General features: G+C 34.0%; 1 protein-coding gene across 1 annotated transcript in view; it reads left to right on the top strand.

Moving 5' to 3' along the window:
• The window catches only part of LOC124535524, a 113,818-nt gene that overhangs the window by 6,355 nt on the left and 90,828 nt on the right, over nucleotides 1–16,635 (top strand). The window lies entirely within an intron of this gene.

Here is a 16,635-nt window from a genome sequence, read left to right as displayed (position 1 = left end):
GTAACAGTATTCCACCGAAGCGAAGCTGGGGCGGTCGCTAGTACTTTATAAATCCGAAAGTCTTAGTGATGAGTGTCTTGTTACAAGCTATTACTCTACTCATTGTCGTCTGTCTATCTTGTTTCCAGCCTAGTACACTTTTTCCATCCCTTGGTTATCACTCTGTTACAATTTGTTCTCATTTTGTTATCCATTGTCATTCCCGATAATTACCAAAAAAAGTTAAGACCCTTTAATAATAATGATAGTTAACATTAAATACATCATTTGTTTTTCCAGATATATATGTATATATATGTGAGAAACATGGTTCTAGATTAGAATAATTTGTCGCGTAAAAAATGACATTTTTATTTCAATTATCAATATCAGCTCAGTAATTAAGTTAACTGTTTCATGTTCCTCCGGTCGATCTCTCCCTGGTATCGTCCTATCGAACTGTGGATGTTCCCAAATACATATATACTAAAATATCACCAAGTTGGCTAGTCTGCAAATTATTCATTTAGTTGTATTTGACACTAGCTGTGACCTTGTACCCGTTTGATTTAACAAAAAAATAATAATTATTGTAGCCTAATTTACTCAGAAGTAGGAACAAACAAACAGACAGACAGACAGAAAGACAAAAATTGTAAATATGTAATTTTGATATATGTACCGTATATACATACACGTATCCATTGAGTAAAAAAGGGCTATTTTAATATTACAAACAGACACTCCAATTTTTTTATATGTATAGATATCAAAATTCAAAGTTACCACTCCGGTACGTCTTAAATGAAAACGTTAATTCTATTAACAATGAGTTATTGTTAAATTGCACTTATTTTTAAATCCAAAAGTTATCATAGTTGCCAGTGCGCTGGGCGACCGGCTACCGTACCCTGCGTGCAGTCCCGTTACCGCGCCGCTACTTCCCACGCCCGATCCTGTGTGTTTACTCAGGTTCAGGTTAAACGACCGGGTGCAAACGAGTTTTGTGGATGTTTTACTTATTATTACAAGGAGCTGTGTGGTAAGAATCTGGGTTTGTTTGTTCCTGTTTGTTATTGATAACGCTAAAACTAAAGTGACTAAATGTAATAAAACGATAATATTATCGTAACTATTATAAAACAAGCTAAAGGATCTTAAGATACGATAAGCATTCGCTAGTCGACCTTTTCAACCGTGCTACTGTTTAAAGGCATACTATATCCTCATATTATAAAACAAACAGCAGATAGAGCGTTCGGAATATTAAAGTGCAGCATCAAAAGCAAATACAAAATCTCTGAGGTGCGAAAATTGGCGTCTTAATAATAAAATTAAAGTGTTTTGCGCGTCCATCTTCCGTTTACTATGTATGTATTATGATATTACGTATCATATAATGTCGTAATATTTCCAAAGATACTTTATCAATTTGCAAAGTTTAAAAGGCAGTATTTATCTACGTAAAACATTTAAAACGAAGTAGTTTTGATTAGATTTTTTTTAATAAAATGATTAACTAATAGGCAATTTGCGGGCCGACATGGCGAGGAAGTCTAGTGCAGCTCATTATTGGTGATGTACTCATCTTCGCGTTTGGACTCCACTTACTCTTACCATCAGGTGGAGTGGAGTCATATGTCTATCCGTACTACAGTCCGGGTAGACAATTGTAAGGTTAATTATCCAAGACATTATATTATGGTCACCATCAGCCCGTTTTGTCCACTGCTGGACATAGGCCTCTCCCAGTGCACGCCACTGTGGTCTTTCTCCGGCTACTCGCATCCAGCTCCTGCCTGCCGCCTTGCGTATATCGTCACTTCGACGTCCTCAGGCACGGTGGACCGTGTCTGAGGACGTCCTACACTACGTTTGCCGAGACGCGGTCTCCACTCTAGAACACGTTTCCCCCAACGGTTGTCGGTTCTACGACAAATATGACCAGCCCACTGCCACTTCAGCTTACTAATCCGGTGTATTTATTTAATATATACACTAATAGGTTTCAAATTCATAAGTTATAAAAGGCCATAGTCACATACTTACTTTAATTATGTAACTATAGCAACAGGCAAATAAACAGGGAGATACTTAATTATATACTTCTTTAATTGGAGATAAGCTTAGATCGTTTTATAATTGATATTTAAAAAATGAATCAAAGTTACGAGTAAATAAAAGGTGGGTATATTCCGTCGCCAACGTGTCTTCAGACATCTTGAAGATCTACATGTCACGCATACAGTGTTTATGTTTATCTGTAGTTTTGGCAGCGCTCGGATCGAAAATTTTCTCTCGGTATATTAAGCTATATCTCAAAAAGTATGCATATATAATATATTTATGACTTATGTTCTACCTGAAACTATCTAATAAAATAATATCTTTTTTTAATTAAAATAATTAAGCAAATTGGCAGATGAGCCATCTAATGGTAAGTAGCCACCACACATACAATACACACATAAACGCTGTAACATCTATTCACCATTCCATACATCTCCAGCACGCCACTAACCTTGGAAGCTAAGATATTACGTCCCTTGTACTTTTAGTTATACTGTCTTCAAACTGTAACAATAATACAAAGAATTTATATTTGCTGGTAGAATATGATGAGTGCACTTAACCCGCGTGCTCGTACAAAACTCCTTAACGAAGTAAAGAAACTCCATATCAATGAGATTCGAATTGTTTACGCGAATATTTAAAAAGCAGACTCAAAGTTTATCTCTTTATAATACTAGTAAGCTAACTAGGTATCCTTCCCGGCTTCGAATATAGTAAATTTCTAAATATAACGTCAAGATTGAATAACAAACATAAAAGGAAAAACACTTATTACAGGATATATATGTCAAATTCTTAGATATTGCCAAAATATCGAACTCAATAGATAAAATAACCATGTTAATTCAAAATGTTATAAAGAAAAACTCTTGCTTAATATCCGGTCAGGAAAAGTTACAAGTCCTGATTTTTCTCTGCAATAATATGCACGTATTGCCTATGTAAACCTTAATCCTATATCACTCTGCTTATTGACGAAAACCGCATTAAATCCGTTGCATAGTTTAAAAGATAAGCGCACAGACGGCGTACAAACGATATTGCTTTATACTATGTAGAGATAATATGTCATATTTAAATGATATTTGTTACAAACTGTTTTGTTTTGTTTGGGTATTATGAGTAACATTTCAGGAAATTGTAGAGCAACTTTTCAATCTGAAATATACGTTTCAAAATTTCATCAGGTGTTTTGGTGCAAAGAGCTTTCCACTGTCTGTTAGGTATCACCTACTCATCAAATTCTACGGCCATACAACAGTAATCAGTATTGTGTTCCATTGTTAAATTCAATATCTTAGTTCCAAAGGTTGGTGACGCACTGGTGATGTAAGTAATAGTTATTATTTCTTACAGCGCCATTGATTATGGTTGGTGACCACTTACCATCAGGTGGCCACTTGCTCTTCCGTGACCGATATTATAAAAAAAATGTTTTCTTAATTATTTATACCGATATAAATGCGAATGTAACTTTGGATGTCCTCTGTTCATTGAAGCAAACTTGAACTTCAAGAAAGGACATTGACTATATGTATGCCTAACACTTGACTTCTAACTCCTACGACGCGAGCGATGCTTTAGAGGACAACAAGTTTCGAATAAATCATGGGAATCAAATATTTTAAAGGCCAGATAGTCAAGCATACATAAAAAAATTCAGAACGACGGAGTGTGTCGGAATAAATCCTTGAACTAGGAAATGCATTGGTATTTAAAAAGGCTTTAAAAATCTATGAAGTCGTGGGCGACTGAATGAATAAGAAACATAAATAAGTTAATTAGCAACAGACGTGGGCGTTATTGCGAGTTGTTATTAATTTGATACGTGCATGTTGAGACTATAAATATTGAGTACGTGACCAGAATGTCTAACTTTCAATGTTAATCGTCCGTCGCTATTGCATTACCCATTGACAGGTGTGACGTCACATCCGTTTCCGCGCGCCCGCGCCTGGCGCGTCTCCAAGCTATTCCTGACCGATATCCGACGTTGCTGACGCCAGTTTTAATTAGACGCATCTAATTACTGTTCTGTTATTGCCAACGATATCTAATTGTATGAATTTTAATATTGGCATTTTTGAATTTTTTTGATTATGTGATGTAAAGTTCATAGTATAGAAAATTAAATTCACCTTTGTCACGCGCGTCAATTGAACAAATATGAAGCTGGTGAAGCTACGAATTGAATATACTAATATAGTAATACTATATACTAATATTAGATCTCACCATCATTCTTTTAGCTTACATTCGACGCGGTACTGTGCATCTCCTCGACCTTTAGTTTATTCCAATATACAACGTTTGATATTGAGCTGACCCTGATATTAATTGAATTTTGGATTTGCTTTTTGAAAATCGATGAAGGTGTTATGAGAGGTTAGGTGGAATAGTGTTGTATCACTACATAGTATGAAATAAAGTTGCTCTCTCTGTCCCTATGTCCCTTTGTATGCTCAAATCTCTAAAACTACGTAACGGACTCTGATGCGGTTTTTTATTAATAGATAAGGTTAAGGAGGAACGTTTTTGTTTATAATACATAACAATATAGTAAAGAAACACTGACAATTTTAGAAGTTAGTAACGTGGTGTCGTAAAAAAAGATATTTTAATCAAAAGCTGCGTTGTGTATTAACTGTTAAGTATGTATGGAAGGGCAAAAGTGCCTAAAGTATATTTTCCTACATCATTCATTATTAACAATGAAATTTTAAAAGCCTAACCTCAAAAAAAAATTGAAACAACTATTTTTTTCTACACTGTTTAATGGATAATAGTATCCACTACTATACTAACCCTTATTTATATGTTACCAATGAAAGAACCGAAGTTATTTGTTACAGAACATCACACACAATTATTATAAAGCCCATAAAAACGCGTAGGCTTTGTACTTTTAAGTTTGACTACGTTTTGCTATATTAAATAAGATCAAGATGTCTTGGCTTGATAAGTCACATAGGCGTAATGTAATTTGTTTTGTAAGAATTTCATCTGCTACGCGTGCTTTAAACTTTATTAAGCGTTAGTACTGCTCCACTTTCATAGATGGTATTATGATGTTGTTGTTTGTTACTGACCTAGGTCAACAATATTTATATCAAATCAGATAGTATAATCAAATAATACATCAAATGTACAAATGACTGTCTGTTTAACTGCCACAGATTATCAAATTTTAGGCCGTCCCCTACAATGAGCCTCGAAGACGTATTGTAACTTTGGTTATAATCAAAGTCTCAACGAGGACTTTCGAGTAAGAAAGAATATACAAATATCTAAATTATGAAGAAGGTTCAATAATCTAGTGTTTATACCGTTGATTTGTGACACAAATATCATATATATTTGATGCAACTTCTCCGAGTAGTTTTGCGAAAAGGGACGGGAAGGTGTGTAAAAGGAATACCAGAGAACCGCGCGCTATTTGATTTGACCAATGATGGTACCAATGCATTTCTCGATGGTGGTTATAGTTGCGATAACTGTAAGGTTTGTTTTTTTTTTTTTAAATTGTAATAATGACAAAGCATCAGCTAGATGAGTCAAATTTTTCGACATTTGACTTAATGTATCTTTTTATCCTTATCAGTAATTCATTATGATCAAATTGAACCACTAGTGGTGATATATTTGTCAATTTCCATTTTCAAAACAAATTATTTGGCGAGTTCGATGTTGTAAGTACAATCAAGCCGCGTCCGATTCTGAGGTGCTATTCCAATAATAGTTTAGTAAACAAAAGGAAAACGACTGAAAATTGGCACGGTTCACATTTCTCTCGCAACCGTATAAGGGCAACGTCCCGGCACACGTACTACTGACGCAGATTTCTCAATGAAGCTGGCGTCATCTGCATTGGCCCTTCAGGCTGAGCGTCCATCGCTACTAGAGACGACTAATGATCACAATATTCACATTGTCCAATACGTCACTTATTTTTCGTTATCTCATATCTCATAATATTAAATGAGCAATTCTTCTATTTATACGTTTATTTCGTGAATCTCGGAAGCGCTTCCAATGATTTGGCTAGAGTTTAGTATTTCTATAAGGTGCTATTTAAGTTTATCTACATAGGAGTCGAGATTCTCAAAAAATTCTATAGCCCAGCAATTAGAATACGTGAATCTAAACTAAACTCCGGCGAGCGACACCGAATTTTCATGTGATTATTTTTTGTTTACGATTTATTTCGTACTCAGCCGTGAAGTAATACAAGCGGTAGATAAGATTGCTTCCTGTGTTCAACTCGCAATGAAGCAGCATGCAGTAGAAAACTCAAGAACTTCTGCTCAAGAAAGTAATAGAAACCTTAGCCCAAGAGGGACATTACTAGTACAGGCTAAATTAACTTTAACTATTAGAGCGAGCTTCGTCCCTTATATCTCTACGTGATTTAGTGACTACAGCACGTGAATCATGTGGGTTCTCGAGATCCAAATTATATTATCTTTTGCTTACTTTGTGTGTCTATATGATCTGATATATTTGTTCGAAATTCTGTCACGTGTATCCACCAATTCGCATTGGAACAGCATAGTGGATAAACCTTTCTCCGGCTCTAGCTTGGATTATTTACTTTTGTTGTGTATTTAAATGTTGCGACATTAAATATGTAAAGGAAATAAATTATAGAGTACAGAACAAGTCGTAAATGGATCACCTGCTGGATAATTGTCCGTTGATATTGGCGTCGTAAAAGGCATCAGCCACATTTTTCAACGTGCTGCTAACCGCTCGCGAGCTTAACATAACGCCTAGATGTTGCTATACTTCTTGTGCCTGTAATATAATTGGTTCAGCTAGCTTTTATACCCGCCGGACTGACTGAACAAATGAGCCTTTATAAAACTGCCCAGAAATAATATCCATCAATGAAAAAATAGAGCATTTTTTTCCGTTCGGTTTATTCGATGGTGATGTTCGTTTGTGAAACGAAGTGCTTAGTTTACCATACTAAATGTAAAACAATAGAGCTTTCAGTCAATTTTAAATAGATAAAAACTTAGTGGCAAAACACGCATATGGTGGCATCACATTAATTTACAAAAATATTATGCATATATGTATATGCAACAAACATTGCAGAAACACGAGAAGTAAAGAAAAACTTGTAACAGGTTTCCATCTCCGCGAAGTCAGTTCTTCCTGCTTTGGACAAGATGTTCGCTTCTATAATAAAAATCCTTAAAACACACTTAAATAAATAAATATCATCAACATCATGGACAAGATTACATACATCACTCTGATTCCAATGTAATTTGCTAAAGCTCTTGTGTAATGGAAAATCAGAAGTTACAACGTTACCACAAAAACCCAGGCCCAAGACAACATAGAAAACTAATGAACTGTTTCTACATCGACTCGGCCAGGAATCGAATTCGGCGCCTCGGAGTGGCATACCTATGAAAACCGGTGTACACACAACTCGACCACTTACGAACGAAATCAGCAGACTTAGCTTTGACAATTACTAAATTTAATTCACATGTTAAAAAATATTTAATGAATAAGGCGTATTACTCAAATAAAAAATGTTGAGTTAGTTGACGTAGATTTCCGTCCGAGATAAATGATAATTGTTGTATTTAATAATATGATAATAATATATCAGAAAAGAATAACTACTGAGTTACTTGTAGGATTTTTTTTTTTTGATAATATATTTCAAACCAATGATAAATTTAATCGAATCCTGTGAAATGATTTAAAAGGGCTCTCAAGTGCGTTATGATTATTTTGATTTCATTTGATGGACTATCGCCCTTAAGTATGGGTTTTCTTGTGTAAGTATTTTCTCTCTTTCATATAACAGGATAAAGAGAGAGTGACAAGATATAATTAATATTGGAACAGAAATATATTTAGTGGAATGAGTCAGTAATGCATTTGATCAAGAGCCAAAGTGTTTTGGTTTTTATGTTATTTATGCGGAGGTTATTGATTTATTGTTTGGCAGAGATAGTAAATATCTAGACTAAATTAATAACTTCGGTCTGAGATATTCGCGTTGAAACGTTTTATTTTCCTTGGCTTGCAGTATTGTTCTTTTCACATGTTCATTAATATCGAGTCGTAATGTGTTTGCTTAATGGAAAATGCTTTTTTTTAGACGTATCATGCCATAGTTACAGCGATTTGTATACAATGGCGATCTATAACATCAAAAACAGTATCTAAATATCTTCATTAAATAAATATATGTTTGTGCCAGGTTTCGTGGTGACCACATGTTTAACTACATGTACATTTTTTTGATTGGTCACAAAGAGTAGCTACTTACTTTCTTGGCGGTTTTAGTAGCATAATCTATATTTCGATACGATGATCCTTTTTGTGTTTGGTTTTATCTTAAAATTAACTTCGTCTATTGACGATACAAGAGCTTATAAGATCTTTATTGTAGAGTATTTCGTTGATTTATTGTCAACATTTATTAATCTCTAATATAGCAACATTCATTTTTATTTTAAGAAATTTGTAATATTTAATAATGTACAGTGTGTAAGTTCCTACATTTACTTGATAGTAGGGTTTAGTTAGGGTTTGCAAATCCTTTTAGGTATTTACGACTTAACCGTCATATAACCTAGCAGGCACAAGGCACATCTTAGCTTCCAGTGTTGGTGGCGCATTGGCGATGTTAGCAACGGTTGATATTTTTTACAGCGCCAATGTCTTTTCAACCACTTTTCATTGGGTGGCTAATTTGCTCATTAACAACCTATATATACATAACCAATTTATTTGTGGGAATATTCATCAGAATATTTTATAACACAACAGTTGTTGTATATAACAATAGCGATATAACATTAACAAAGAAACAAAGAATTTATTCAGCTCCACGAGGGACAGGAAACCGGCTGAATTTATCAGACCAATTCTATTTTCGGTATGCGAGCCCACGAAGTCATATAACATTCAACCCTTGAAACTTTTATATTCAGAGTTCCAGAAAAATATATTCAGGACAAAGAAAACTGGTCCGATTTATTTATACCTAAATTGTAATAGAATTTATAAAATATCAAAAAGGTTGACATATTTTTGTTCAAATTTATAATAAGCAACAACAAAGATATCATTAAATCAAGATGGCGTTAATGAGTTTAAATTGTACTGTAAAGGTTAGTCTTAGTCTTCAAATTGATAATGATTGTACTTACGGTACAGGTCTGTCTTGCGTCATTCTCAATCGATCCAAACTACTTTCAATAACATAAATATTCATAAAACCTCGCTGAATATTCCAAGTATTCCAAGTTACCTCCCTTAGTTTTCTCCCGGGAGTTCGGTCACGTTCGTCGGTCACGTGCTCGAAGAACTTCGCCAAATGTTCGCCAACATTCAACGTGACCAGCCTACAGAGCACCTCACGTGCAGCCTTGTTTAGCAAAGTTTATCCTGAAGTTTTTACTCTTTTATTTAGACTTTTTACGATTTCTTTTCGAGTTAGAATGTTTGTTTTTAGTATTTATAGCAATGTTTATATCATTATATTTTTTTTGGAAATCGTTTATAATTTAAAAATGCTAGTAACGAATTCATCCTTGACCTTGCGTCATATGCATTATTTTGTGCTATTTACTCCAAACCATCTCACCGTTTTGGACAATTATGTAAAATAGATAATGTAATGTTTACTTTATGTAAGCAGTCGATTTAATAAAAGACATTAAACGGAAGTCATGAATTATTATTAGTTTAATTGATACTCACCTTTTTACCCCAATTAGCCATAAATGGTGACCGTGTAAGCGTAATCTTAAAAGTTTTGCCCTTTAACATTTCACACATAAATCACTAACTATTGAATAAGTACTAGTCAATCTAAAAAATATAATGGTCCACAAAGCAACTTAAACCTCTTAAATCCGAAAATGACGAATGAGAAAATTACATGTCAATGCTTTATTATTTGACATATTTAGGTATTGTTTGACAGTGTAATGTCTGATGAGTATGTGGAAGCTATCGAGACAAGTCCGAGCAATACCTTATCACCAATGTAATTTATTCTTAATGTCCTCTAAAATATAAAAGGATAATCTTATATTCATACTTGGATACAATGGTAATCGGTCCGCAGTCAGCCGGTGCATATAAACAAATGGTTCGTAAAGTGACCACGTACTTGATCGCCGATAATGATACGCCGCGCCCGATAGCGGGTGATACGATCACAGTGATCGAGCGAAGCGATGAAGAGATAGATCGAACTTAAAACGTTTTATCCGAATCACCAGGTCGTTCGAATCAGCTTGTTTTCATAAGCTTTTATATAATTTTACACCTAAAATTGTCGGAGCCCGGAACGTTGGAGTTCAATGCTATTTATAAAATTAGATTTCATTGTACAAATATTGATTAAAATATAATAAGTGATAGTAAATTTTAAAAGAAATGTAATACTTCCAATCTTATTGAGCTGGATCGGCACACTTTTTATGCTAGGCTTGTTGGTGTTGTCACCAATAATCAATAATCGGCCCATAAGATTTTCAAACATTTCTCGAAATGTTTCCTAGTTTTGAGAGTGGCGATGAGCTTATTAAAACTTAATGTTTATTATGATTTATGTAGTCTAAATTAGAAAAATATATCTGAATAAAAAGTAATTTTACCTTTCAGATTGTGCATGTTTTGTAGTTTGAATTGTAGAAGTCATTGTGAGGACAAAATTATCAAAGACGGGAAAGATGTGAACTTTTGGAGCTAATATCTTAATTGAAGAACCAAAAAATTTAATTAAATAAGATATTGTAATAGGAATTTAGTGGAGTCGTAAAGCAGAAAATATAGATGCGAAATGGAGAATATGTTCCAATAAAAATGAGTGTGCTAATGGGGAAATAAATTAAAACTATTGATCCTTGAATCTAGGTTGTCCAAAAGTTTTTTTTATATAGTTTGTACTTTATAAATTAAAGTTTTTATATAAGCCTTATTCTATCTTACGCAGGCTGGTTTGTAGTTTTGATGTGACATGAACTTTACCTGATATACAGTGTTGGAAATCGTCCCGTTTTGGGTATCAGCCAAGTAAAACCCATATGTAAAACATTGTTGATTCCACCTCTACGGCGCGCGCATACGAACAGCTGCGTTGAATATTTAGAATAAGAAGTTATTGTAAACGATGTCCTGTATCTTAGACTTTTATCGAATATGTTTGTTTAATTTTTAACTCCATTGCTGCGTAGAAAGACTACTGATTTTTGTAATCTCATTAATAAATTAAATGAAACACATACTTCGATTGCATAAACAGACGTAAATTAAACCTGTAATCACAATTATATGCTGTCTTTTTTATAATATATCTTGGCTGATGGTCAAATGTCCCACTCGATGGTAAGAGGTCACCACCGCCCATATACATGGGGGCAGTAGGAAATATTAATAGCTGTTTCAATTATGCCTATGTTGTCTTGGGTCTGGGTGTTTGTGTTACCGTTGTTACTTCTGATTTTCCATAACACAAGTGCTTTAGCTACTTACATTGGGATCAGAGTAATGTATGTGATGTTGTCTCATATTTATATATTTATTTATTATTTAATTTGACGAAGGAAAAATTCGCACTAAAAATACGGAGACTTACTGCTGAAAAGGAGTTATATTGAGCCTATATTTCAATAGTAATTTTTTAGATCACTAATGTATGTGATGCAATTCCTTACAAATATTTCCCTAAGACATTTTAAATACTGGATTTATATACTTAACGCTTCTGGTTTCATATAATTAAAGATTCTAGTGTTGATCCTATCAACGGATACGTAGGGAACTTGTGACCACATCCACAAGTCGAATTCACTTCCGATACGATAATAATTGGCTCTTAGAAACCCAGTCACGATTCCAATCTAGCCTAGAGTCGTTTTTATTTCTGCTGCGTTAATAGTATTTTTAGAATTCAGTTCATCGTCTCGTTAATATTTATAAGAAACATTAGACATGTATTTTTAAATATCGAATGTTTTACGGAACGAATTAATAAAAAGTCTAAACTGTACTAAATCTATTTATAAAAATATAAACATTTATTTAATCTGTGCATAGATAATCAAAAAACAATCCAGAATGTACGCTTCAAATAAAAGCTTAACAATGTCCAATATCAATCAAATTGATGAGTTCAACTGGATTATAGATATATAAAACAAATACAAAAAAAATTACAGAAACGGTTTATAAGATAAAAAGTTATAATTGAAAATACCCATCACATATAAGTGAATTGAGCACCTCTAATAATATTTGGTATTATTGAAATGGTGTGTAATTTGAGTAAAATGTAATGTTACAATTACCATAAGTGTAAGTTAAACTTTAGTTAAATTGTTTTGGTAGAATTGTCTAAAAAGTTCATTTGTAAGAATGACCAGTCAAACATACCGAATTAAAAAGGAAAATTGGCTTTGGCGCGAAAAGATTCAGGCAAATTACATAATTCGTAATAATTAAAATGATAAGCACCTTGTACGTTTTGCATCGTATCACCGAATAAGATACGATCACTATCAAACTGTTTATCAAAGTGATATAATCTTAGTTTTTATCGCCGGATCTCCAGTGTCTGTAATGTTTACCTAGCCGAACTCGTGCAGATTTTTGACATATACTTGGAATGTGTAAATGTCATATCTTATATAAATAATTCATAAGCAAGTTGACACGGCGATTTTCAACAGTAATAAATGTAATAGAAGAAAATTGTAATGAATATATAAAATTGTCAATTCGTAACAGTTCTGCGACATACGTCGTAATTAAAAAGAATAACGACTGCAATATCGTCTGATTGAATCAATAAACGAAGCATTTGCGCCGTGCGGCCGCCACGCACGCGGCGCGGGCGCAGCATTCAGCGTGGCGAATGCACAACGTGGAAGCGATCGGAATGCATGAACTTGTGACATAACCGTTCGTGACTGAAGGTGACTTTCCACATGACGTCTCACGGATACTCCGATTGTTTTGCACAAACACATTAGAAAGTTCTATTGATGGTTCCGACGCGCCATCTAGAGCGCCATCGCTTTAATGTTCCCATATAAATAAGCCGTAAAGTGCCTGAATTTACATGATATTATATTTTGCCAACAACTTTACTTTGATTGTATTCGTTTGATTCGTATAATAAGTTTCAAAGGATATTTCTTAAATAAGTTACAATTGCAAACAGACAAAATAACTCATATTTACATTAATAATAAAATTATATGACAGTATGTAAAATGTTCCAAAATCAGCGAATTACGATTATAAATTATTCGGTAACATAAATAAATTCAAAGTACTCCATCGTCTACAGAGTCAGCAGACGGGAATATCTAAATGAAGTCTTTTGTGGCCTCTTTTTACGGCTGGCATCGCGCTTCAATCAGAATACGAAGAAAAAGTGATTACGGTGCAAATGAAATCGCAATAAAAGGCGCACTTCGATATCACGTTGCAGTGATGCAACAAACGATAACTCTGGAATGCAATTAAACGTGCGCCGTGACGAACCGCTTATCTGTAACCTTGGCAATGACATTGGCACCTTGGACTTGGAGAAATTACGATATGCCGGATGGAGCGTGACCGCGCCTTTTGTTAGCTATACTTACAGAAATATTTACCGTTTGATATGTTATGTAAATAATTTGTATTTACGTTGAAGTTATTTAATAAAGGCTAAGGAATAGGTAAATTGATTCTACGAAAAGTATTTCAAAAGTTTTTGCGATATATCCGCTGTGCTGTCAAGGTTACTGGAACAAAATATGAATTTAAGCACAACAAGGAAACGTCCTTTTCACGTGATCGATCATTCTAATTAAATCGCCACCGTCATGTCATGGCATGAGAGATCAACAAAACCGCAGTGAGGTAGGTGTTTAATGACTAAGATGATTTCATATTTAAATACGACTTCCGAGAATAACATTAAAGACATGAGTTACAATTATTTTGTTGCACCAACATTAAGTATTACATCACTACAGCAAACATCAGCTGAACATATATGTACGTTCAGTTACAAAGTTAATACATAGGATATATTGTATTATTTGTCTTGTACTCTGTTTATTTGATTACGTAAGTCAGCTCGGTGCTGCTAATGTACCACGTGATCTCCGAGCAATAATGGCTACTTGTTAATTTGTGGTTTGAATAAGCTCAGCCGCTCGTCACGATATCATGAATAAACGCATATTTTCACAGATACGTGTCAATTGCTATGTACACGTAAACATTGTAAATATTGAATAGATTTTGAAGATAGACATTCTTAAAATAGACTCAAATTGAACGCATAATACCTCACTGCTTGTTCTCAGTTGATTTGAGTTAAATAATAATGTAAATCTACTGTTATATAATTGTAGAAATATTAAAGCCCGTTGTATAATACAATTATTGAAATGCACAAAGGTCAAGTAATAATTATTGATTTCAACTAAAATACTAGAAATCCTGAATAATAAAGTATAAATAATTTGACAAAAAAGGAATTCATTTTAAACCATAATATATCATTATGTAAATATTTGTTGTTATTAATCAGAGATTTAATGCTAATACCGTTATATATAAACTACCTATTACTTTTAATTACATAATGTAAATTTGTGTTTTAATATTTTTATTAAATTAGCGCATCTAAGACTAATTTTGGTATCTAACTCGAGTCCAGTTATTTCCAATAGGCAATCTCGACTGCACCGTTCAATCTCCATCGTGTCTTCTCCGTCGCACGTGACATTGGCGAAATAATCTGTGCCCTCTTGGCACAAAGAAAAAAAATTCCAATAGAACTGCCTAGTCTCAGGAAGCTATTGCTACAATTTTGAATATAGAAATTGAACTTTTGATGGTGTTCTGTAAACTAAGTAACTGTTAAGTAACACTAAAGTCATGATTATGTCCTCATGCCCGATTTCTGTCAAGGCAGTCATTCTCATGAGAAACAAATCAACTCTTCCCACCACAAACACTATTACTAAACTCACTTAATCCAATGGTCCAACGTTTTTACGTGCTTTCCGAGGCGCATGAGGGTAATCTTCTGGACTCCGAGTTGTGACAGAGAAATTTTCGCCGGAAGACCTCCTTGAGCCGTTGTTCATAAAATGACTTATCCTTGAAACCAGCGTTGACATTCAGATTAGGACCTTTTTTTTGAAATAATTAAGTAAAAAAGTAACAGCCTGTACATTTCCCATTGGTGAGATAAGGCCTCCACTTCCATTAAGGAGAGGGTTTGGAACATGTTCCACCACGATGTTCCAATGCGGGTTGGTGGAATGTAGATGTGGCAGAATTTCGATGAAATTAGACACATGCAGGTTTCCTCACGATGTTTTCCTTCAACGCCGAGCACGAGATGAATTATAAACACAAATTAAGCACATATATATAGTGGTGCCTGGATCTGAACCCGCAATCATGGTTAAGATGTACGCGTTCTGGCAACTGGGCCATCTCAGCTCTCAAATAATAAATTAACGGTAAAGAAATATTTGTTTAATAATAGTTATTTATGCAAAGATGGCTTAACTCTTTTATCTAAATTGTAACTAAAATTTCAAACAGTCGAATCGATCATTCATGAATATGTATAATAGTTATTGATCATTTGTAAGCGCTATCTTGAATACCGAGTTCCTTTATTAATTCGCAAATGTTTTCATTGTTTGCATGCTAATTTAAATTCTTAACACAGACCTGGCTGCCTATTTAGGTATACTTTTATCGCCATTGCAATACTGTTTATTTTGCATGAGTTGACATTGGTTTTATAACATGTGGGACCGTCCTTTTTATGACAATTGTTTTCCTTAATATATGATATTATATAATGGTATTTTTTTTTGTATGTTATTTGAAAAGGACCATGCAAGGTCAGAAATTGTTTAGGGTACTTAATAATTCCATCGTTTATCAGATACACTTAAATGCCGTATCTATCTATACACCTTAGTTAGATTTTCAACATTACAATTGTAATACAAAGTATTTTTTTATAGAATTGATTATTCATGGTTGTATTCATAATCACCTTTAACACTATATATAACGCTATTCAAGATCATTGCTTTTTGACTATTACGAAGATATAGGTTGTCTTCTGGGTTTGAGGGTAAGATGATTCTGATCATCATATCTCACACCCAATTTTCTGGTTAAGAAAGACTTATAGAGTGCCTCAGTCACTAATGTCCAAAAACAAAACAAACCAGACCAAACTCTTTCAATACAGAAAAAAGAAGATATAGATTGTGATTGTGATCATACCTCGAGATGGCTTAATAAAAGTTATTACGTTTTGCGGAAAACGATCAATGCAGGACCTTGTCCTAAACATGGCCTAACATATGTGTAACCTAGCAATTCAGCACAGTACTGTGGTCTTTGTCTTTGTCAAGGTCGAACGAACGTGACTCATCGTTACACCATACCTACTTTTATATCGGCACCAGCTCGCACTAAGACGTACGTATATATTAAGCCTTATGTATTCTAGAAAATAGACGGCGCTTGAGTCACTCGATGTGTTTTAAACACATCTAT

The sequence above is a fragment of the Vanessa cardui genome, chromosome 15 (assembly GCF_905220365.1).
Source record: "Vanessa cardui chromosome 15, ilVanCard2.1, whole genome shotgun sequence".
Classification (NCBI taxonomy): Eukaryota; Metazoa; Arthropoda; class Insecta; order Lepidoptera; family Nymphalidae; genus Vanessa; species Vanessa cardui.
This window is presented reverse-complemented; position numbering and strand designations above follow the sequence as displayed.